At 49.1% G+C, this 23,233-nt stretch overlaps 1 long non-coding RNA gene across 2 annotated transcripts; it reads left to right on the plus strand.

Annotated features, from left to right (window-relative positions):
- Window positions 1–17,593: 17,593 nt before the first annotated feature.
- On the plus strand, window positions 17,594–22,062 carry LOC119276097. 2 transcript variants are annotated; one of them, XR_005136330.1, is made up of 5 exons: window positions 17,594–17,829; window positions 17,912–18,023; window positions 18,950–19,036; window positions 20,873–20,911; window positions 21,680–22,062. It is a non-coding gene; the product is annotated as an uncharacterized LOC119276097 (long non-coding RNA). The 2 variants fall into 2 exon arrangements; XR_005136331.1 differs by having other exon boundaries at window positions 17,605–17,752.
- Window positions 22,063–23,233: the final 1,171 nt, after the last annotated feature.

The raw sequence follows: 23,233 nt of genomic DNA on the forward strand, positions 1-23,233 counted from the left end.
AGACGGTCGAGGGGGGTCGAGGCCGTCTCCGTGGCGTCGCGAGGGGGTCGGGGAGGCTGCCACGGCGAAGCAGGAGGTGGCCGGCGCTTTTCGGGCGCGCACCACGCCTCGCCTCTGCCTTCTGGCAGAGGAAGAAGAGGACAAGGGGGGGGGAAGGTGGGCTGGGCCGCGCTGGTGGGGGAGCTGGGCCGGCTGGTGGCTGCACGGGTGAGGCCAGGTAGTCTCTGTTCTTTTTATTTTTTTTTCTAATTATTTCAGTTTTCTATTTTGCAGGTTTGTTTTGAATTTGGTTTTGAAACCAATTCAATTTATTTTGCTTCTGACAATATTTTTAGGAGCTAAAAGAATTAAAACAATGCTCCACAAAATATTTCAGAATTATTGGACCTATATTTATTTAATAGTAGATATAAATCCAATTCAAATAATTATTGATTTAATTCAAATGCCCAAATTAAATGTTTCTGAGACACCAAAAATATTGGTTTGGATTTTTACCTCTTGCCAATATTTCCAGAGGATAACAGGAACATTTTCTTGGACACATTTGAGAAGATTTAATTGTTGGTTATTTTTAGAGGTTCCTGAGGCTTTTGAAAATTCCTCAATTCAAATTTCATTTGAATTTAAACATGATGCAGCAAGAGGTCTAGCCTAGTGCATTACCAGAAGCTAGGGATGTGACAGAGAGCCAAGGCCCCGGTGACTGTCATCGAGGACGACCCCACCGCGACGGCAGAGGACATGTCCGAGACCACCTTGTCGGACCCGGCAACCATTCCTCAAAGCAGCCCCCAGCGCAGCCCCCCACGTAAGTATATGGTTTACTTCATGCTGTCAGGCGCGCATAGGTGATCTTTCCTTGCTGATATCTGATTGCTGGTTTGTGTAGGAGCAGAGCAGCCTCCGGCAAGGGAGCGTTCTCCGGCAAGGGAGAATTCTCCGGCAAGGGGCAGTTCTCCGGCAAGGGACAGCACTGGCGATCCTCCGGTGGTTGAGAGCTCGACCGCAGATCCTAGCACAGGTAATCCTCTTGCCTGAAAACTTCCCTTGGGTTCTTCTTCTTCTGATTTTCTTTTTGAATATTTGCTTGACCTTTCTCCCCTCTTCGGTCGCCAGATCCACTTGCCACGAAGCCGATGGAAACCGAGGCCGCCGGCGAGGAGAACGCGCGCGGCAACAACAACGACGTCGCCGCCACCGAAGAAGAGGCCGGCGCTGATGATCCCGCCGGCGAAGAGGCCGCCAAGGCTGCCGCCGCAGAAGCTGGCGAGGGATCCAGCGATCGCACTGACGGCCCAGAGGCCGCAGGAGCGCCAGGCGCTGCGCCGATCCCTTCGCCGATGCTGCAGCGCCAGGCTCCGAAGAGCCCCAGCCCGGCCCCTACTTGAAGGCCGGTGACGGTATCTTCATCAAGCTCCCCTGGGCGTCAAGCTCCAGGGCGTCGGTCGAAGGAGAAATTTTGGACGGAGAAGTGCTCGCCTCCGCTGGGCTGACGCTGGTCGACGCGCCAAGCAGCAGCAGCGACGAGTCTGAGGAGGAGCGGCTGCTGCGGAAGCTACTGTCGCTCTACCGCGCCCGACAAGCCAAGCTAGCGTCCCGAGAAGCACTTGTCGCGAGGGCGGGAGTGGATATTGAGAAGCGCGCTGAGGAGCTCCGGGGTCTCAGGCAGGAAACTCTCCGATCCCTGGCGGAGGAGCGGGAGCAAGTCGCCGAGGAGCAGAAAGCTTTGCTGCTCGCGAAGGCTGAGGTTGAAGAGCAACAGCGGCTTGTCGCTGAAAATCTATTTACGCAGGAAGGAGAGTTGGCGCAGCGCAAGGTCAACCTTGACAGCCACGAGGAGGAGCTTGCCACGCGTGAGCAAGCAATTGGCGGGGCTCTCAAGGAAGCAAGGGATGCTGCCGAAGCTGCCGAGGCCGCCAAGAAGGAGCTGGAAATGAAGGTGACGCAGCTGGAAGCCGATCTCAGGGCGAGCGGCGAGGAGCTTGCCGCGCTCAAGCGTGAGCGCGAGAAGGACGCTGCCACTCATGGTGAGCTGCAGGGTCTTCTCGCTGAGAGGAGCAAGGAGCTCAGCGCCGCCAAGGATTCCAATGCAGATCTCGAGTTGAAGTTGGCTACTTTGACTCAGACGCTGGACGGCGCCAGGGAGCGGGAGGTGGCCTTGTCGGAGAAGATCAAGGCCTACGAGGCGCTGCTGGCGAGTGCTGCTGCCGCCCACGATGCTTTCAGGGAGACTGTGGAGCACTGGACCGAGGGTCTTGTGGATCTTGCCGCCGCCATCGACGGGGAGCTGGCGCAGCTGGGGATGGAGGATCTCGGGTACTCCTCCGACGAGCACCTCCAACCCAGCGCCAAGCTCAGCTTGTTCTTCAAAGGCATGGCAACGGCCCTCCAGCGACTCCGGGAGAAGATCCCAAAGCAGCTGGCCGACGAGTCGCGCAAGATCTACGCAGGAGCTCTCCAGAAGGTGTTGATGAAGGTGGCCTTCCGCAACCCAGGCCTCAACTTCACCAACGTCCTCAAGTCCTTGCCGCCGGATGCTGATCTGGAAGCGCTCAAGGCCCTTGTCGCACCCATTGTGGACAAGGTGAGCGGGATCAAGAGGGTTGAGGGCGATCGCGTAGATTAAGCCGCCCGTTTTCTCTTTTTCTTGTCGCTGCTGGTCATGTTATGAAAACAATCTATTAGAGCTGCGACAAGCTATCTTGTAATATAACTCTGTTTTGGGTAGAAATTTGCTGTGTTATTTCCTTTACTTGATTCCTTCCTTTGTATGTTTTTGCCCTATGCTTTTAGGGAACTTGTCGGTGCAGGCATCTGGGCCGCGAGCGCTGAGTGCGGGACATCAGCAGCCTGCTGGCGGTGCCGCTACCGACAAGAAACCTTGTCGCAACTAGTCGCAGCTCACTTAAGTTGTTGAGCGGACTCGAAACAAAGTAAGGGCGCAACTAGCTACGAGTTGGTTCCTCCGCGCACAGGTTTTCCATACAAAGCACGACCGTTCGAGGAAGATAACTTAAAAAATAAAACTGATTGCTCAAACTCTGGTAACTTAGCTTTTCTGTCGCTTGCTTTCCGGTAAGGCGAAACTTCCTTCAACGATGCCTGGTCCACACCATTATCTTCTCCTTCCCCCTCGGCAAACTTGTGGGCGAGGAAACCTTCCTTTCCTTTTTGAGCAAGAGAAAGAAGAGAAAATAAAGATATGGAGCCTTACGGCTCGTTATTGCTTACCGGGGGTAGGTGCTGCACAAAGTGTCAGATAACGCATGCAAAGAATAGAAAGCACGAAATTGACAAGATGTGTAGAGCACATAAGCTTTACTTATGTACGGGTTCTGCGCCCGGATTTGTACAAAGGATTACATGCAACCTGGGCAAGACTTGTACAAAAGGTGATTGCCGGAACAGGTTCCGGCAACCGCGCCTTATGGGTAAAACTTACGAAGATGCTCAATGTTCCAGGAGTTGCTCACCGGAGTGCCATCTTCGGTCTCAAGGCGGACAGCGCCAGGCCTAGTGACTCGTTTCACCCGGTAAGGGCCTTCCCACTTTGGCGTCAACTTGTTGGAATTCTTGGCGGACTAAACGCGCCGAAGGACAAGGTCGCCTTCCTCGAGACTTCTGGCACTTACTTTGCGGATATGGTAGAGGCGCAAAGCTTGCTGGTATCGAGCAGCTCGCACAGCGACCTGAAGACGGTCCTCCTCAAGGAGCAGCGCGTCATCTTGTGGCAACTACTCTTGCTCGAGCTCATCATAAGCGAGCACTCGAGGTGACCCGTATACGAGTTCCGTGGGGAGAACTGCCTCTGCTCCATAGACTAGAGCGAAAGGTGTCTGGCCAGTGGCTCGATTTGGCGTCGTCCTGATCGACCAAAGAACCACCGGCAGCTCCTCGATCCAGTTCTTTCTGCACTTGTGCAGCCTGTCGAAAGTTCTGGTCTTGAGCCTGCGTAGCACTTCAGCATTTGCCCTCTCCGCTTGATCATTGCTTCTCGGATGAGCAACAGAAGCGAAGCAGACCTTGGCGCCAAGATCTTGGACGTACTGCATGAAGGTGCGGCTCGTGAATTGCGTGCCATTGTCGGTGATGATCCTGTTAGGGATCCCGAAGCGGCAAACAATCGACCTGAAGAACTTGACTGCTGACTGTGCTGTCACCTTCCTCACTGCTTCCACTTCCGGCCACTTTGTGAACTTGTCGATTGCAACGTACAAGTACTCAAAGCCCCCGATAGCTCTGGGAAAGGGGACGAGGATGTCGAGCCCCCAGACCAAAAATGGCCAGGATAAAGGGATCGTCTGGAGAGCTTGAGCTGGCTGGTGTATCTACTTGGAATGGAACTGGCATGCTTCACACTTGGTTACTTGTGCAGTTGCATCCTGGAGGGCTGTCGGCCAAAAGAAACCTTGCCGGAACGCTTTGCCGGCAAGTGCTCTTGCTCCAATGTGGTGACCACATATGCCTCCATGTATCTCTGCCAACAGCTCTTGTCCTTCTTCCCGGCGAACACACTTCAATTTCACGCCGTTGAGTCTTCTTCTGTACAGTGTGCTGTCGACAAACTGGTACATACTTGACTGCCGGGCTACTCTTTCCGCCTCTTCTTGCTCTTCGGGAAGTTCTGCTGTCTAAAGGAAACGAACAATGTGTTGTGCCCATGCTGGAGCTTGCGGCTCGACAACAAGGACTAAAGGCACATCTGCTGCTGTGGGAACATCCGCTTCTACGGCGAGAACATGTGGCTCTGCCGGAGCTTGATGTTCCCCGGCAAGCTTGCCGGAGCAAAACTTGTCGGGAGCGTCTGCTTCAATGGAACAAACCCTAGGGCTTGTCGGAGCAGACTGCTCCTCAGCACCCTTGGTGTTGATTTTGATGACCTTCTTGGCGGCGGCTTCGGGGAGCTCTGCCGGAAAATAGTCACCAGATATCAACTTCCTCTTCTTGCTCTGTCCAGTTGATGGCGTTACGGATGGTTGAGTCAGCTTGAGCACAAAGATCCCTGGTTCCACAGGTAACTTAAGTACAGCGCACTTCGACAGGCCATCGGCGATGTCATTCTGAGCTCTTGGAACATGTTCCATCTGTAGGCCGTCAAAGCGCCCTCCTAGATTTCTCACTCCATCAACGTAAGCTTCCATCAACGGACTCTGATAATTCTTGTTCACTTGGCGGACGACAAGCTGTGAGTCACCCCTGACAATGAGCTTCTTGATCCCAAGGTCTGCTGCGATCCTGAGACCGGCAAGCAAACCTTCATACTCTGCAGTATTGTTTGTTGCTTGCTCCTTGGGAAAGTGCATCTGTACTATGTACTTGAGGTGCTCTCCGGTGGGTGCAACAAGCAGTACGCCTGCACCGGCGCCTTGCAGCGAAAAAGCACCATCAAAGTACATCAGCCACTCTTTGCTTGCTTCTTTGACGGGGATGCTCGTTTCTGGATTTTCTTCATCTTGTGTTGGCGTCCATTCTGCTATGAACTCTGCCAATGCTCTTCTTTGGATAGTTGAAGTGCTTTCAAACTTAAGGCCAAAGCAAGACAGTTCCAGTGCCCACTCGACAATCCTGCCTGTTGCTTCTGGATTCTGCAGTATCCTCTTCAGTGGAAAACGAGTGACGACTGTGATCTCATGTGCTTGGAAGTAATGGCACAGCTTTCTCGAGGCCATGAGAAGGCCGAAAAGAAATTTCTGTATACCAAAGTACCTTGACCTAGCCCCCTGCAGAAGGGAACTGACAAAGTAAACTGGGCGCTGCACCATCCTTTTCTGCATCTTCTCATGCTCCTGCGGAGATCCATCTTTGTCGGGACCAGAGCTTGCCGGTGAAGTCCCCTGCTTGTCGCTGGATGCATCTGCCGTGGTTGCTGGCTCATCATCTGCCTCCCTCTCCGCTACTAACACAGCACTAACCACTTGATTGGTTGCCGCTATATATAGCAGCAACTTCTCTTGTGGCTTAGGTGCGACAAGTGTTGGAGTGGAGGACAGGTATCTCTTCAAGTCCTGCAGCGCAGCCTCCGCCTCCGGAGTCCATTTCATTGGACCTGCCTTTTTCAAAATTTTGAAAAATGGCAGGGCGCGCTCAGCAGACCTAGAGATAAACCTGCTGAGAGAAGCTACGCAACCGGCAAGTCTTCGTACATCCTTGACGCGCTTTGGTGCTTCAATCTGCTCAATGGCCTTGATCTTGTCGGGATTGGCTTCAATTCCCCGCTGAGACACGAAGAACCCAAGAAGCTTGCCGGAAGGGACTCCAAACACACACTTCTCGGGGTTAAGCTTGAAGTTGATCTTGCGCAGACTTGCAAAGGTTTCGTCTAAATCTTTAATCAGAGTCGCCTTGTCCTTGCTCTTGACCACTATATCATCCATGTAGGCTTCCACATTTCTGTGCATTTGCGGCTGAAAAGCATCATGGACTACCCTTGCAAATGTTGAACCAGCATTCTTTAAACCGAAAGGCATCCGTACGAAACAGTATGTGCCACATGGGGTGATGAATGCGGTCTTCTCCTCATCCTCTTCTGCCATGAAGATCTGATGGTATCCTGAGTATGCATCAAGAAATGAAAGCAAGTCACATCCGGCTGTGGAGTCAACAATCTGGTCGATGCGTGGCAAGGGAAATGGGTCTTTGGGACAAGCTTTATTAACATCGGTAAAGTCGATACAAAGCCTCCATTTCCCGTTTGCCTTACGCACGACTACATGATTGGCCAACCACGTAGGATGGAGCACTCCTCTGACAAGGCCTGCTTCTTCCAATTTCTTGATCTCTTCTGCAATGAATTCTTGGCGCTCCACTGCCTGTTTCCTGACTTTCTGCTTGACGGGCCGCGCATGAGGACAGACGGCAAGATAGTGCTCGATTACTTTCCTGGGAACACCGGGGATGTCAGACGGTTGCCATGCAAACACGTCGACGTTCGCCCGCAGGAAAGCAACGAGCACGCTTTCCTATTTAGGGTTGAGAGTGGCGCTGATGGTGAAGGTACCACCAGTGCCGTCCTCCTTGGTGGACACCTTCTTGGTCTCTGGTGGAGCTGCCATTGTCTTCTTACACTTGCCGGTGGAGCTCGATGGTGCATCCTCGACGGTAGCGCAGCACTCCGAAGAGGTGCGCTTGCCGGAGTGGGCATCAGAACTCTTGCCGGACTTGTTCTTCCTTTTCGCCCCGGGAGCTTCAACGGCAAGTGATTTGCGATCTGTTGCTGCTGCTGCTGCTTCCCGGTAGATCTTGTCGGCGCAGATAAGAGCATCCTTCTTGTCGCCAGGGACAGAGATGACACTTATCGGGCCTGGCATCTTCAGTACGTTGTATGCATAGTGAGAGGCTGCCATGAATTTGGCGAGCGCTGGACGGCCGAGTATCCCATTGTAAGGTAATGAAAAATCAGCAATGTCAAAAGTGACCCTCTCAGTCCTGAAGTTCAACTCGCTGCCAAATGTTACCGGCAGTGTGATCTTTCCCTTCGGCCTGCTCCTTCCTGGATTGATTCCTTGGAATGTGCCGGTCTCTTCGAGCTCGCTATCAGGGATCTGGAGTTTCTGGAGCACCGCGGAGGAGATCAGGTTCAAGCCGGCCCTGCCGTCAACTAGCATCTTAGTGACTTTGAGGTTGCGGATAGTTGGTGAAACTAACATCGGCAAGCACCCGACCGCAGTTATGCGATCAGGGTGGTTCTCAATATCAAAGATGATAGGCGTGCTGGACCATTTCAGAGGCTTGCGTGACTCGACGGGTGGTTCTACTGCATTGACTTCCCGCACCCACTGCTTGAGCTGGCGGTGTGAAGTATGCAGAGAAGCACCACCGTCAATGCATAGGACCTCTGTGGCTTTCTGGAACTCCTACTCATCGGTCTCGTCATCATCCATATCTTCATCGTCATCGTCATCTTCATCCTTGTCGCGGCCGCGGGGAGGTCTGTCTCCTTGCCGCTGCTTGGCCTTGCCGCGGCGTCCTCCTCGGCCGGGACGTTTCTTGCTGGTTCCTCCAGCACCTTCTTGGGCTTTCTCCTTGTCGCGTCGCTCGTATTCAGCCTTTTGCTATTCGACAAGCTGCTCGACCTTCTTGCAGCTCTGGAGGTCATGGCCCTTGGTGCGGTGGATCTTGCAGTACTGCTTGTTGGTGTCGTTCAGCTTGTCGGCAACCGCCACAGCCTGGTGGTTGGTGCCTGCGGCAATCTCCTTGTCGGAGCTACAAGCTTTGGCTTTCTTGCCGGACTGCTCAATGACTAGCACCTCTTTGCCTTTCTTCTTCCTGTTGTTCCGCCGCCTGTTTTTCCTTGCCGGGGCAGTCTCCTCACTATCAGATCCCCCTGCTCCTATATTCTCTCCGGGAAGTTTCCTCCCTTCCTCAGCACGTGCACACTTGTCGGCCAGGGCATATAGCTCACTGACGTCTTTGATCTTGCACATCGCCATCTCCTCCCGCATCCTGCGGTTCCGCACGTTCTGATGGAACGCGCTGATTACCGCGGCAGGGTGGACATCTGGGATGTTGTGCTGTACACGGCTGAATCTCTGAATGTACTTGCGCAGGTGTTCTCCTTCCTTCTAGGCGAGCAGATGAAGATCGCTCTCTTGGCCATGAGGCTTGTGGCCGCCTGTAAAGGCGCCGACAAACTGATGGCATAGATCTGCCCCGGAAGATATGGAGTTATCCGGCAAGTGCATGAGCCAGGATCTGACATTGGGTTTGAGCACTAGCGGGAAGTAGTTGGCAAGGATCTTGTCGTCCCGTCCCCCGGCAGCTTTCACCGCGATGGTGTAGATGCTGAGGAACTCTGACGGATGTGACTTGCCGTCGTACTTCTCTGGCACATCTGGCTTGAAATTCTTCGTGCTGGGCCACTGGACTTGCCGCAGCTCACGAGTGAACGCAGGGCATCCTACCGCGTACGGCAAGTCACCTGGTTCCCCTGGCGCATGCATGTCGACAGTGGGCCCAGCACGCTGGTCCGATTGACGTCGCGCTTCTCTTCGGCGCTCGATGCGAGTACGAGCGTTTTCTTGCTGTCGTTCGTGAAGAACTTGGCGCTGATCGCGACGAGCTCATGGATCCGATGACGCGGTGGAGTCGTTGTCGAGGTGGATCCGGCGAGTCAGTGATCTTGGCCTTCGGGGTGGAGAGCGCATGGTGGTTGCACCCCCTCCGGTTTCGTCGCCACGGGCTCGTGCCTGGCGGTCTTGCCGGGGCAGCGATGCACTCGGCTGCCGCGGAGTGTCACCGTTGGCGAAGCTGATGAGACTCTGAATGGTGGCCCTCCATCCGTCGATCTTGTCTTCCGTTGGAGGGTAATCCAGGAGCAGTTGAGCTCGCGCCAAAGCTTCTGCTGGAGTGGTGGGCGGCAGTGGCGAATGGTGCGAGGAGCGGGATATGCTCAGACTTCTAACTATGTTAGAAGGAGCAGTACCCCGTCCAGGCAACCATGCCTCGCTCGTGCCAGCATGTTGGCGTGCATGCTGGTCTTGAGCACCCCGAGATCCACCAGCTCGATCTTGGCCCAACAAACGTATGGTACTGCGAGTACCATGACGCTATCGGTCCTGCGCCTCCTGAGATGGGCGCGGAACATGTACGGATGCCGAGGTCTGCGCAGCCTTGTCCTTGGACCTGGTAGCGCCGTGAGCTCCCTCGTCGATGTCCGTTCTCCCGTCGGCGTCTGCCCCACCACTCATTTGCTCTGGTGGTGGTGGGATCGACGTGGACGGAGCAGCTGCCGCCGAAGTCTTCTTCTTTGGTGGCATGTCGATGAAGAAGATGAAGGTCTAGATCGTGTGCACGCCGGATCAGGTTCACACAACCTCGACGCCCCCTACCTGGCGCGCCAAAGATGTCAGGGAAGCTGATCCACGAACACCTATGGGGCCGGCGGACCGAGCCCCTTTCGATTCGGCGGGGGGCGGAGATCGCACGAAGAGCAGATCGAGGCGAAGCACACGAGCAGTTTACCCTGCTTCGAAGCTCTTCGGAGAGATAACACTCCTACTGCTGCTTGTCTGATTGTATTGTGTTCTTGCTCGGGAGCGCTGAGTGCTACAGTACACACGAGCTGCTAACGAGACCGAGCGTGAGCGTTTTCTGGCTTCCGAACCCCTTCTACGTTGCGCATGGGCCTCCTTTTATATGCTCAAGGGGTCACCGACAGGTGGCAAAGTAGACAAGGGTAAAAATGGAAAAAGAGGGGTGGTTGGTACAGCTACCTGTACAGTGTATCCTACCTAACCCTGACGGCAGGGGACAAAGGCATTAAATGCCCGTCTGTGTCGCCCAAACAGTGCAAAAAGGGACTGTCAGGGACGCCACCGCTCGCCACGATGGCGATCTTGTCAGCGTCGCATGCCACCGCGCACCGCTGGCTGCACAGCCTCTCGCCACGCGCGCCTGGAAAGGTCCCCAGGGCGACACGTTGGTGGATGTGCTGGAGCGCGGGTACAGAGTGGTTGCCTGTTGCGGCAAGCGCCTTGCCGCGGCTGTCGTCTTGCCGCGCCCAGAAGCTTGTCACTCACCGGGCCTTGCCGGGACGCGCGGTGCGTCGCGGCAAGTTCCTTGCGATGCCTTGGCTGGCCTTCCCGGCAAGCTCCTCTTGCCGGGGCCTTGTCTCCTTGGCTTGAATACTTTGTTCTTGAATGGCTCCAAAGGAACCACGGAGGACCTTGGCGGTCACCCGGCAAGCCTTGCCGCGGGGCGCTGCAACTGCCCGTGCACAAGTTAGGGATACTAGGGTACCCCTACTCTAGTACACCGACAAACTCGATGGGTCGAAATGATTCAAGAGTAGAATCCGAGTATCGAATATACTCCTGGCAAGGCGAATGTGATTGCAGATGCTCTGAGCAGAAAGGCTTATTGCAACAATCTAATTCTCAAGCCGTTTCAACCGGATCTTTGTGAAGCCTTCCGCAAGCTGAATCTTCAAGTGGTTCCTCAAGGCTTTCTTGCCAACCTCATAGTCTCTCCTACTTTGGAAGATCAAATTCGGGAGGCACAACTCCTGGATACCATGGTGAAGAAGGTGAAACGTGGTATTGACAAGGGCATTCCTAAATACAAGTGCTATCGCTTGGATGACAAAGATACTCTTTTCTTCGAGGATCGCATTGTGGTTCCAAAAGGTGATTTGAGAAAAGTCATCATGAATGAGGCACACAATTCCCTCCTATCCATTCATCCCGGAAGTACAAAGATGTACCATGACCTCAAGCAGTCATATTAGTGGACTCGAATGAAGCGAGAGATTGCTCAATTCGTGAATGAATGTGATGTCTGCAGAAGAGTGAAAGCAGAACACCAAAGACCAGCTGGTCTCCTCCAACCTCTTTCTATTCCGGAATGGTAGTTTGATCATATCGAGATGGACTTCGTGACTGGTTTTCCAAAGTCCAAGTGTGGAAATGATGCTATCTTCGTTGTCATTGATAAGCTTACCAAAGTGGCTCATTTTCTTCCTATCAAAGAATCTATCACAGCAGCTCAGCTGGCAGAGCTATACACCTCCAGAATTGTCTCCTTGCACGGCATTCCACAATTGATATCTTCAGATCGTTGAAGCATCTTCACTTCTAAGTTCTGGGACTCCTTTCAGACGGCCATGGGTTCCAACATTCGTTTTAGCACAGCTTTCCATCCTCAAACAAGTGGCCAAGTCGAGCGAGTCAATCAAATTCTTGAAGATATGCTCAGGGCTTGTGTCATCTCTTTCGGTATGAAGTGGGAAGATTGTCTTCCATATGCCGAGTTCTCCTACAACAATAGCTTCCAAGCGAGTTCGGGCAAGGCCCCATTCGAATTTCTCTATGGCAGAAAGTGTCGTACTCCTCTCAACTGGTCTGAGACAGGTGAACGCCAACTTCTTGGCAATGACTTGATCACAGAAGCCGAAGAAATGTGCAAAGTCATTCGTGAGAATCTCAAAGCCGCACAATCGCGCCAAAAGAGTTACTATGATAGCAAGCACCGTGATTTGGCTTTTGAAATCGAAGACCATGTCTATCTCTGCATCTCTCCAATGAAAGGCACTCGTCGCTTCGGTATCAAAGGGAAGCTTTCCCCTAGATACGTGGGTCCTTTCAAGATCATTGGCAAAAGAGGCGATCTCGCCTATCAATTTGAGCTTTCATCCAACTTTGCAAACGTGCACGATGTGTTTCACGTGTCACAGCTTCGCAAGTGCTTCAAGACTCCTGAGCGCACTATCAACTTCGAAGAAATCGACCTCCAAGAAGATCTTTCTTATCATGAGCACCCCATTGCTATTCTTGAAGAAACCGAGCGCAAGACTCACAACAAGTCAATCAAATTCCTGAAAGTGAAGTGGTCACACCATTCCGACCGAGAAGCCACCTGGGAGCGCGAGGATCACCTCCGTTCCGAATATCCGGAGTTCTTTCAGTCCTAGATCTCGGGACGAGATCCTCTTGTAGTGGAGCAGATTTGTAACACCCCAGATGTATCATGTCCCAATTTGGCAATATATCAACTTGACTTCATCCATTTCTTGTGGGTTTTATCATGTTTGGCCTCACCTTGTTTGGTTATGTGGTTTGTTCTTTTCATTGTCATATTGCTTCTTGTCATCATCATATAGTGCATTTTCATCTCATGCCATCTCATGTTGCATTTTGTCATTCATGTTGTTGCCATGAGCATCATGGGCATGACCTTGTCCCCCCTTTTCAACCATGGCACCATCACTTCTCCTTCCTCCCCTTTTCCTTCCATTCTTTGCGAGTGCCATTTTTCCTCCACCATAAATGTTCATTTTTTCCCCAATATTCTAACACTATGTACCTAGCCTCTCTGCCAAATTGCAGCTCATTTGAAGTTGTGTTGGTTAGGTTCAAAAATGCTCCAAGTTTGAACTATATTCAAACTTGTTGTTTTTTTCTACCTCTAAAAAATACCCAACTCAATTTTATCAAATTGAGAATAATTCCAGAATCCTGAGGATATTTTCATATCTCTCAGAAACCCCCCAATCCTTCTATGCTTTTCGCTCTTTTATTTCTGTTTGAAAGAATGGGAAAGAGTCAGAGGGAGAGAGGGAGCACCAGCAGCAGCGCAGCCCAGTAGTGCAGTCCACCCGCGCGGCCCAGCAGGCCTCCCGCAGCCCTTTAGCCTGCAAGCGTCAGTTGCTTCGTCCTCCTGTACGGCAGGACATCCAGAGGAGACACGTCGACAACCTCGTTGATTTGACGGCCGAAGATGCTCCACAGACCCCTATAAAGTTGTCCCGGTGCCCTAGGGTCTCCCCTCAACCGATCCCCCTCCTCTCCATCCCTCGCCGCCGCCAGGTGAGCCAAGCCGCGCCTCGCCGTTGCCCTGCCCACCATGAACCGACGAGTGTCAGCTTGAGCTCGGGATAGCCGTTGCCGGCGTGCACTCCGGCCACCTCCGCCTCGCCAACATCGTCCGTCTTCCACCACGACGTCGACTACGTCCCCTTCGTCCTCTTCCTCGCCTGGGATCGTCAAGTCCGGCTGCTTCCCCCGACGTCCTCTTCGTCCTCTACGTCGTCTCCTTCTCGGACAGCAAGTCCACCGAAGATCTTCGCCTCCCCGCCGTCGATCTGTTGCGCCATCGGCCTCACCTCCTTGTCATAGGTATACTAGGTATACCCATCCTTCCCCCTGCTCTTTTCGTTTCGTCGATCGGTCTCCGTAGGAGCGGCCAAGATCTCGCCGTCGTCGTGTTCCCGGCGCACCGAGGCGAGTTCTGAAGTTTTCTTCAGTTCGGTAGTTCAGAGACAGCCCGTGTGCACCTCCTGCTCCGGATCCTCCTAGCCGAGCTCCTCCATGCCTTGCTGCACCCATGCACGCTCTCTCTCGCACATGCCCGCGCCGCACCCTACTGCTTCCCCCTGCCCATCGTGCTCGTCGTAGCCCGAGTCGAGCAGATGCTCGAGCTCGAGTACCTCGCACGCCAACTCCCGCAGCTGCTCCACAAGCACGCACGTTCCCACACCTGCGCCGCTGCACCCGCACTCCCTGGCCTATCCCGCACCCCCGCCGGTACCCCTTGGCTCTGGTGGTAGTCGCCGTTGCTCGCAGGCACCGCCGGCGACTTCTCTGCTGCAGATGAGAAGGGACCCGTCCCCGTTTCAGGTTGCCTCAAGAGAAGCCGAGCCCCTACCAAACCAGCAACCCTGTCCTAGCCCAACTGGTAGCACACTCGCGATTCCAACCAGGAGACCTGGGTTCGAATCCCAGGTTCTCCACAGTTTTTGGTGGTTTTATTCTTCCATGAGTCTCTGTGGTTTTATTCTTCCATGAGTCTCTGACGCCTCGGCCCCACTGGTCATACTCACATCCAGCCACGTGGCCCACGGCCCTACCAGTCAGTCTAACGGCTGGGTACAGCCTGGGTGCACCTAGCTTTCCCCACAGGTTTTCTGTTTTATTCCATTTCGGAATATGCCAGTTTTGGCATATGCTGAGGTTACCATTTAGGGCAGGTTGTATCTTTGTGCATTTGTGATGATTTTTCTACAGCAACCCTAACATATTATATATGTTTTTGGGGTAGAAGAATCCCACCAATCCATTGGTGGCATTAGTTTCTGCATTTGAGCAAGTTCATAATCATGCCATCTCACTTCATATTGTTGTTTTGTCTCTTATGTCCTTGTTCATGCAAATATGCTAGTTGTTTGTTTTGCACATAAGTAGCTTCATTTTCATGCCTACTTCATGCTAGTACTTGATCCATGCCATGACATGCCTGGTAGTGAGTTGATCAAGCCTGTAGAGGTGCCATGATGAATCTGTTTCTGCTATGTCTAGTAATTCCACTAAGTCTGCAGAACTGTTATCTTTTGCATTATTGCCATGCTATTTTAGTCATGCTCTAGTGGTTTATAGATTGAGCTCAGTGTTCATGTTTCGTAGAGCATCTCTTGTACATCACTGCTGTGCATCTTGTTCATATGTTTGGGTGCTATAGCTTACTTATACTTTGCATCCAAGTGGCCATGTTGCTGTTTGCATCATATCTTGTCGTGCTTGTCATTTGAAAACCGTGCACCCGAATCCGGTGATCTCTATATCGATTCCAACTGAAATCATCTCATGTTTCCAGTGGCATACTTGGGTTGCCAAGTTGATTCCTTGTTCATCATCTTTCCTTCCGAAGCACGCATACGCTTTGCATATCACATCCCGCTTAGCATGACATGTTTTGCATCATGTTGCTTGTGCATTGCACCATGATTTATTGTGGTTCCTTTGCTTGTGTTCTTGCTTTGGGTAGAGCCGGGAGACGAGAACGCTTACGAGGAACCTGTTGAGTATGCTTACGAGGATCCAGCCTTCGACAACTCTGAGAACCTTGCAGGCAAGATGATCATACCTTCGATATCACTTCTATTTTTGCTTGCTAGTACTCGCTCTATCAATATGTTAGCTCTACCTGCCGTTGTTTACCATGCCTACCTATTGCCATGTCAAACCTCTAACCATCCTGTCCTAGCAACCGTTGATTGGCTATGTCACCGCTTTTGCTCAGCCCCTCTTATAGCATTGTTAGTTGCAGGTGAAGATGAAGTTTGTTCCTGGTCGGAACATGGATACTTTGGGATATCACAATATCTCCTGTTTAAATTAATGCACCTTATATACTTGGTAAAGGGTGGAAGGCTCAGCCTTATGCCTGGTGACTTGTTCCACTCTTGCCGCCCTAGTTTCCGTGATACCGGTGTTATGTTCCTTGAGTTTGTGTTCCTTACACGGTTGGGTGATTTATGGGACCCCCTTAACAGTTCGCTTTGAATAAAACTCCTCCAGCAAGGCCCAAACTTGGTTTTACCATTTGCCACCTAAGCCTTTCCCTTGGGTTTTCGCGAGCCCAAGGGTCATCTTTATTTAACCCCCAGGCCAGTGCTCCTTCGAGTGTTGGTCCAACCTGAGCGATGTCCGGCGCCCCTTGGGCAACTAGGGTCTATGCCAACCCGACGTCTGGCTCATCTGGTGTGCCCTGAGAACGAGATATGTGCAGCTCCTATCGGGATTTGTCGTCACTTCGGGCGGCTTTGCTGGTCTTGTTTTACCATTGTCGAAATGTTTTGTGAACCGGGATTCCAAGACTGATCGGGTCTTCCCAGGAGAAGGTCTATTCCTTCGTTGACCGTGAGAGCTTGTGATGGGCTAAGTTGGGACACCCCTGCAGGGTATATAACCTTTCGAAAGCCGTGCCCGCGGTTATGAGGCAGATGGGAATTTGTTAATGTCCGGTTGTAGATAACTTGACACTTGACTTCATTAAAATGCATCAACCGCGTGTGTAGCCGTGATGGTCTCTTCTCGGCGGAGTCCGGGAAGTGAACACGGTTTGAGTTATGCTTGACGTAAGTAGTTTCAGGATCACTTCTTGATCGCTTCTAGCTTCTCGACCGACGCGTTGCTTCTCTTCTCGCTCTCACTTGCATATGTTAGCCACCATATATGCTTAGTGCTTGCCGCAGCACCACCATATTACCCCTTACCTACCTATGAGCTTAAATAGTCTTGATCTCGCGGGTGTGAGATTGCTGAGTCCCCGTGGCTCACAGATTCTACCAAGACAGATGTAGGTGCCGAGGATACTGGCGCAGATGGCGCAACTGAGCTGAAGTGGGAATTTGATGAGGCCCTTGGTCGTTACTATGTATCGTTTCCAGATGATCAGTAGAGGAGCCCAGTCGGGACGATCGGGGATCTAGCATTTGGGGTTGTCTTCTTTTCATTTAAACTTGACCGTAGCCGGTCTATGAGTGTATTTTGAATGATGTATGATCTTAAATTATGTATTGTGTGAAGTGGCGATTGTAAGCCAACCCTCTTTATCCCATTCTTGTTCATTACATGGGATTGTGTGAAGATGACCCTTCTTGCGACAAAACTACTATGCGGTTATGCCTCTAAGTCGTGCTTCGACACGTGGGAGATATAGCCGCATCGTGGGTGTTACACGACGACACCTCCGAGTACCCCGTGTGTTCGCTGGAGAAGAAGGCCAGGCCTTTTGCTTCAAAAGGAGTCATGGATCTTTTCCTCCCCTACAAGCAGCTAGCGCAGTTGCTAGTAGTGATGCATCCATCCGTGAGGTCCTGGGTTCAAATCCAGCTCCCCCCTTTTCCTTTTTGTTGTTGTTTAAGTTATTCCACATGCACACTTACCCTTGCTGCATCAGCAAGTTCCGCTGCTCGTTCGCGTCCAGCCACGGCCACAGAGCGAGCCATCTCTGTTTCCGTTTTCAATTTCGTCAGGTTAACGCCAGAGCGCAGTTCATCTCGAGCGTAAGGCATTTCTTAGCATAGTTCTATCGTAGTCCATCTGGTTAACAGCCTATGCACGTATCCGTGGAGTCCTGGGATCAAATCCCAGGCGCCCCTGTTTCTTTTTCATCAATTTTCGGCACCAATTTTGGCTCACTTAGATCAAGCCCTTGTTCTTCTTCATGTCGGGCCTAGCCCCTCTCTTATCACCAACATATTGCTGTCCGAATACAACCCTTTAACAGTTGCTACAAGGGCGCTCTCTCGCGTTGTACACGTCAGCAAAGCTACTGTGCAACGCTGGGGTGAAAAAAAATCTCGGTAAAACCAAGCCGCCGGCACACGCTTCCTCCCCACTGTGCCATTCCCCTTTCCCCTCGCCTCCTCCTCTCCCGAGTCCCTGCGCCACCGGCTCCTCCCCTTCTCTTATGCCTTCTCCTCCCCATTCCTCTCATCTCCCTGCCTGGGTTACCGCCGCCGCCGTCGCCCCAGGTGAGTTGTTGCTGGGGGCGGGGCAGGGCGGGCTGGTGCCCTCGAGTTTGCCATTGACAAGGAAGTCGTGGGTGGAGGTCCGCTCACCCCGTCCAGTCTTCAATTCCTCTCCTCAATAAATCTCTGAATCTCCATGGCTGATGCTTGTCCTGCCCTCAGGTGAGACGCTGCTGGAGTTCAAGGTGGCTGGACGCCACGACGGGGCAATAGATCAGCAGCCTGCGGCCCGCTGACCCCAACCCCTGCGGCCCGGACCTTAGGTCCAGTTCATGTATGTGCTATCTTCTTCTCCCTGTCCCTCTTGTTCTTTTCTTTATTAGATTTGATTAGAATAGCCTCTTTATTGATTAGATTAGTTCCTCACGCCACCCACCCCATCCCACCCGTGATTGAATATTCTTTGTGTGGCATGTGGTGTTATCCTTTTACCTCCTTCAACTATATAAACATTCAGGTAGTTGTTCTTGTGTCATATAGTAAATTCCCTCTCCATCCTCAAATAGGATGTTCTTTTTAGTTTGGTCCTAAGTCAAACTAGCTTAAGTTTTACCAGTTTATGCAAAAAAATCAACATTCATGATGTTTCGCATGGGTTAATTAGCAAAACAAAAATTATGAAGCAAATTATGGGATGCCTCATTTCACACATCGAGTGAGAATGTAGTTCAGACGCGGCCACTTAGACACAAGAGCATACATAACTACTGAGGACAGAAATCGGCACCCAGATTATTTGAAGAAAAACATACTCCCTCTGTCCCAAACTACTTGTCGCCCAAACGGATGTATTTAGCACTAAAAAATAGATCCGTTTGAGCGACAAGTAATTCAGGACGGAGGGAGTACATTTGAAACAAGTATAATCAAATGGCATGATGCACTAGCTGCCCGAGATCACGTTCGATGAATTGATTGATGCGCACCATGCCACTTGTGCTTTCAGTTTTATCTATAATCTGCCACTAACAGCTGGTGATTAATTAGTGTCATAAAGCTATTGTTTTTAGGAGTAGTAGTTCATTTAGGAAAATTTGAGAGCTGCTTGACTGAATAAAAATATTTGATTGGACAATTACTATGATAATAAGAAAATGTGCTGCAGTAAATACTTGTAACAACGCCGGAAGCATAATCAGTAATGTGGAGCCATTTCAGCATTAAAGGTTTTCACTCCAATTGCTTCTTCGATTGTTTCAGGTTAACTACCCGAAGCTTGGCGAGTTGTGGTGGTTAATAATTCCATTTGCTTTGACGACACTAGATCATTAGTCACCGGATGTTAAGGTATGATGATGTTCCTTTTTGGTTTTCATACAGACGATAACATTAGTATTTGTTTAATAGAAGTGCTAACCACTATTTCTGGCTATAAAAGAAACATATTGATTAATCATTCCTTAAAATAGTTTGACTTTGTCATAAGGACTATAAAAGAAGCCGCATTATGACATGTCTAAGCTACAAATAATAATATATATTCTTATTTGGTCTAAAATACAGCAACTAATATAAGACGTTTTAGATTCAGTGATCTAAAACGTCTTATATTAGTTACAGAGGGAGTATTATCCTTTGTGCTGATTAATTTATATGTACTAACTTATATTTATGTGTTTTTTAGAGTGGACGGTCATCTGTGATAGTTCAAACTGTTGTGATATGTATTTTGAGATCATCCTCCTAACAAGAGACAAATTAGTTGATTATTTTGCTAGATAGTGTTGATGTCTCCTTAAAACCGAGGCTTCTTTCTCATTGGATATAGAACTGTGAATTTGTAAATTATATTTATTCTATCTTTTCAAACAGAATGAAAAGCCATCTTCTATTTTCTTCCATCCAACTTTTCTTCAGCTTGAAATGTGCAAAACATTTGTCACAGGGATATTGTACTTTGATCAATGGATGTGATAAAAAACACCATGACATAGCCATGGAAGGGGGGACCTGAATGCACGAAACAGATAATGAAAAGCCTCGTGAAGTGGCAGAAAACTATATGTCTTATGTACCTTTTAGTTTCCCTTCAAGTGGGATGCCAAGCCTCATGAAGTGGTAGAAAACTGAGCAATATTAAGCTTAGTTTGTTGGGATTGATCCTAATCATTTCATATTCGGCTCAAATTTTGCTACGAAAAACTTTCTCAATGCATGCTTACAGATGCTAATTGCATACAAGTATGCACAAGATATGTAGAGGAGTTTCTATCACTAATTTTTATAGTATTGAATTGATTTAATGGTAACTACCACTGGGTGGTAGGATGGATTTTTCCTATACACACACACATGAGTTTCTGGCTAATTGTCTTTGAGGGGCTAAATTGGATTCCTTGATGGAAAATAAACAATCAACTGAAAGTTTCTAATTTATCTTTCTCCCTTTCTTGGCTGTAGTAGACTTTTCTCTAAGTGAATGTTCCTCATAATTCTAGACCAAGTCTTTCTTCGATCTGAATGACATGGAAAATGTTGTTTCATTTCACATATTCATTTTATTATATTGTTTAAATTTTTTCTATGCAAGCCAGTAAAACTTGTTTTTTGTTTATAAGCCAAACTTCCATCTTGTACTAGGAAGCCATAACGTCATAGTAGAAGACAAATGTGTGTGAACGTGTGAAAATGACTGCATAGGACATGCTGAGGTGCTCAAGCCGCCCCCTCTTGCGATGTCCACATAGGATAGGAACAGTGTCCTGAGCGGCTGAGTTGTGATTGGTTAGGAGAGAGTGAAATATAACCTAGATGGAGAAATTTGTGTGTGAATGTAGCTTTTCAGTTGTTCATGTGTCCCATTTATGATCAGGGATGCTTGAGTCATGTGGGATAATAAAACTGGACACTCCAGAGGTTATGGCTTTGTCTTATTCTGCAATCAGTAGGCATGCACAAGTCAGACCATTTCTCTTTTGCATTTTGCAGTAGTTTTACTATTTTGATGGCATGAATCAAATACCAACTTTACTTTCTACCTAATATTCTGGTGTTTGAGTGATACCAATAGCTTTTGCAATGCCTAAATTTAGCTCGGCGAACTGTACTCTTCGTGTGTTACCAATTTGTGGATGTATAGCTATGAATAGTACTGATACATACAATTCCGCCTCTTCTCTGTAGACTTTGAAGGATGAAGAATAAAGAACAATCTGTGATTAGGTAACAATTTAATCCCTCTGATTACACTTGTCTATGCTCCTTTGACTGCCAATGGCTAGTTCTTTTTGTATGTTCAGGAGATACAAAGAATTAATTGTTTGAAACTTAAGATAATTAAGTTTGCAAGAGTCATCAACCTGTCTAAAAAACTTCATTGAATTCTGCACATAAAAAATTATTAGGAAGATTTCTCAGATCATGTAAATGATTCTAGATCAGCCATCTAACTCCAATACCATGCACCAATGCTTGGAACTCATGCAAGTGTCATACTTGCATTACCAAATCAGGCTACGAAGACAAGTCTTCGTGCGCACATGTATGACCTTACCGCTCTTGTCGTTGTTATTATTTTCTAAAGAAAAAACTACTGTCATTAGGCTCTAAATTAGCAAAGTAACTAAACAACAAATACATATTGTATCAGATTTTTCCAAAGATTTTTGTGGTCTCTGCAATGTTGTTTGCAGGGATTGCGAAAGAGTGGCATTTAAAAGGCATCTAGCATTTGATGAATTGCTGAATGGTGGTGGTTGCGCACCATGGGGGATAGTGTTCCAAGAGAGGTCTCGAAGATGGTTAGAGATTAGATATTGACATAAAATCTATCAATCCTATCTTCATGTACATGTGTGTGTTAGGTACATCTAATTAATATGTTCTTCTGATTTAGGGAGGTCATCTGAATCTGAGACGATGTAAAATTTATTTTCCTATTCTTGGAAACTCTTGCGTTGGAGAATCATAACGTTCTTCTCATTGTTACAGGCAGCCCAACGTCAAACATGATTGTGCTGATGGATGGGTTTTGGCGTGGTGGTGAGGTGCTTGAGGTCGCGACTCTGCGTCAGGAACCTCCTCTTGAGCGGGCTTGTACTTCATGGTGGTGAGGTCTATCTTGATGGTAGACCAGTTGGTTGATTAAATGCCAATAGGAGCAGCTTAGTGAACCACCGATGTAGTCTCACTGTGCATCAGTATTTTTGACCTCAGCTCGTCTATACATATGATCCATGTATCGTATTTAGTTTCTCTCTAAGACTTGGTATGCTTGTGTTCTGATGATCCAAGGAACTCTGCCTCTCTTTTGGAGATCTTCCACGTTTTGGAGACTGTTAAACCTTGATTTGAAAATCTGGATGTGTCTATGACGAGTCATCCACCTTGTAATATTGTCATTTATCTGTTACCTATTAGCATCGATCAAACTATTTCTCTTGCTCTGCTTTATGAATAAACACTCTTCTGCATAATTTTAACCATTGTTGCTCATATGGACTGTCAACACGTTAATAAGTGCGTCAGCTTGATTAGTGCGCATAGTACCGCATAGGTGGCGCCACCAGGTGGCGCCCCAGCAACTAGTTGTATTCAAAGTGTGCATCTATCCAGCAGGTCTTGGGTTCGATCCCAGGTTCTCTCCTTTTTTGTTGTTTTGTTTTATTGACGTGTGTGTCTCCGTCCTAGCTCGTCCACACGCGCCTGGCCGCTTGGGCCCGAGCCTACTATTGGGCCGCTGCACCGTGATGCTTTGGGCCTGTGCCTGTTTTTTTCTCTGCCTGTGCATTTAGTTATTTTTTTCCAATTACTGGATAATAGCAGAAAATTCCATTTAATTGCTTTGCTCATATTTAAATAAACATGCATCGGATTGAAACATTTCACCTATGCATGTTGCTCAGATTTCCATGTAGTTTCACAATATCCAACTTTCATTCATGTTAAAATAATTAAAATTGTTGTTTGCATTAATTTGCATAGATGACATGTTAAAATGGTTTATTTCATAACTAAATAACCGTAGCTCGGAATTAAATGTTCTTTATATGTAAATGGGCTAGAAAAATGCATAGATTAGCTTGGTGCACTTTATTTCCTTGTTTAACAACATTAAAATATTGTTTAGGCAGAACAGTACCAAATTCGAAATATGCATATGGGGATTTTCCAGAATTGTTGTTTGTTGTTCCGGCCTCATTTAAAATTGCCTAGATAGGTAGATTAATTATTCCTCATCTCTTTCCATGAGTAGAATCATATATCCTTGCCATGAATCATACTTGGTTGAGCATCATGCTATGTTTATGTGTTGTGTGTTTACCATGTTGTCTGCTTCTTTCCGGTTGTGCTTCTTCTCGATAGTTCTTACTTCGTTGCGATCGTGAGGATTCGTTCGACTACGCTTGGTTTGTGTATGCCCGTTCATCTTCTTCATGGACTTGTTCTTTTTCCTAGTGGGATTTCAGGCAAGATGACCATCACCTTGGATCTCACTACTATCATTGCTATGCTAGTTGCTTCGTTCTATCACTATGTTGTGCT

Source organism: Triticum dicoccoides, chromosome 3B (assembly GCF_002162155.2).
Source record: "Triticum dicoccoides isolate Atlit2015 ecotype Zavitan chromosome 3B, WEW_v2.0, whole genome shotgun sequence".
NCBI classification, from domain to species: Eukaryota; Viridiplantae; Streptophyta; class Magnoliopsida; order Poales; family Poaceae; genus Triticum; species Triticum dicoccoides.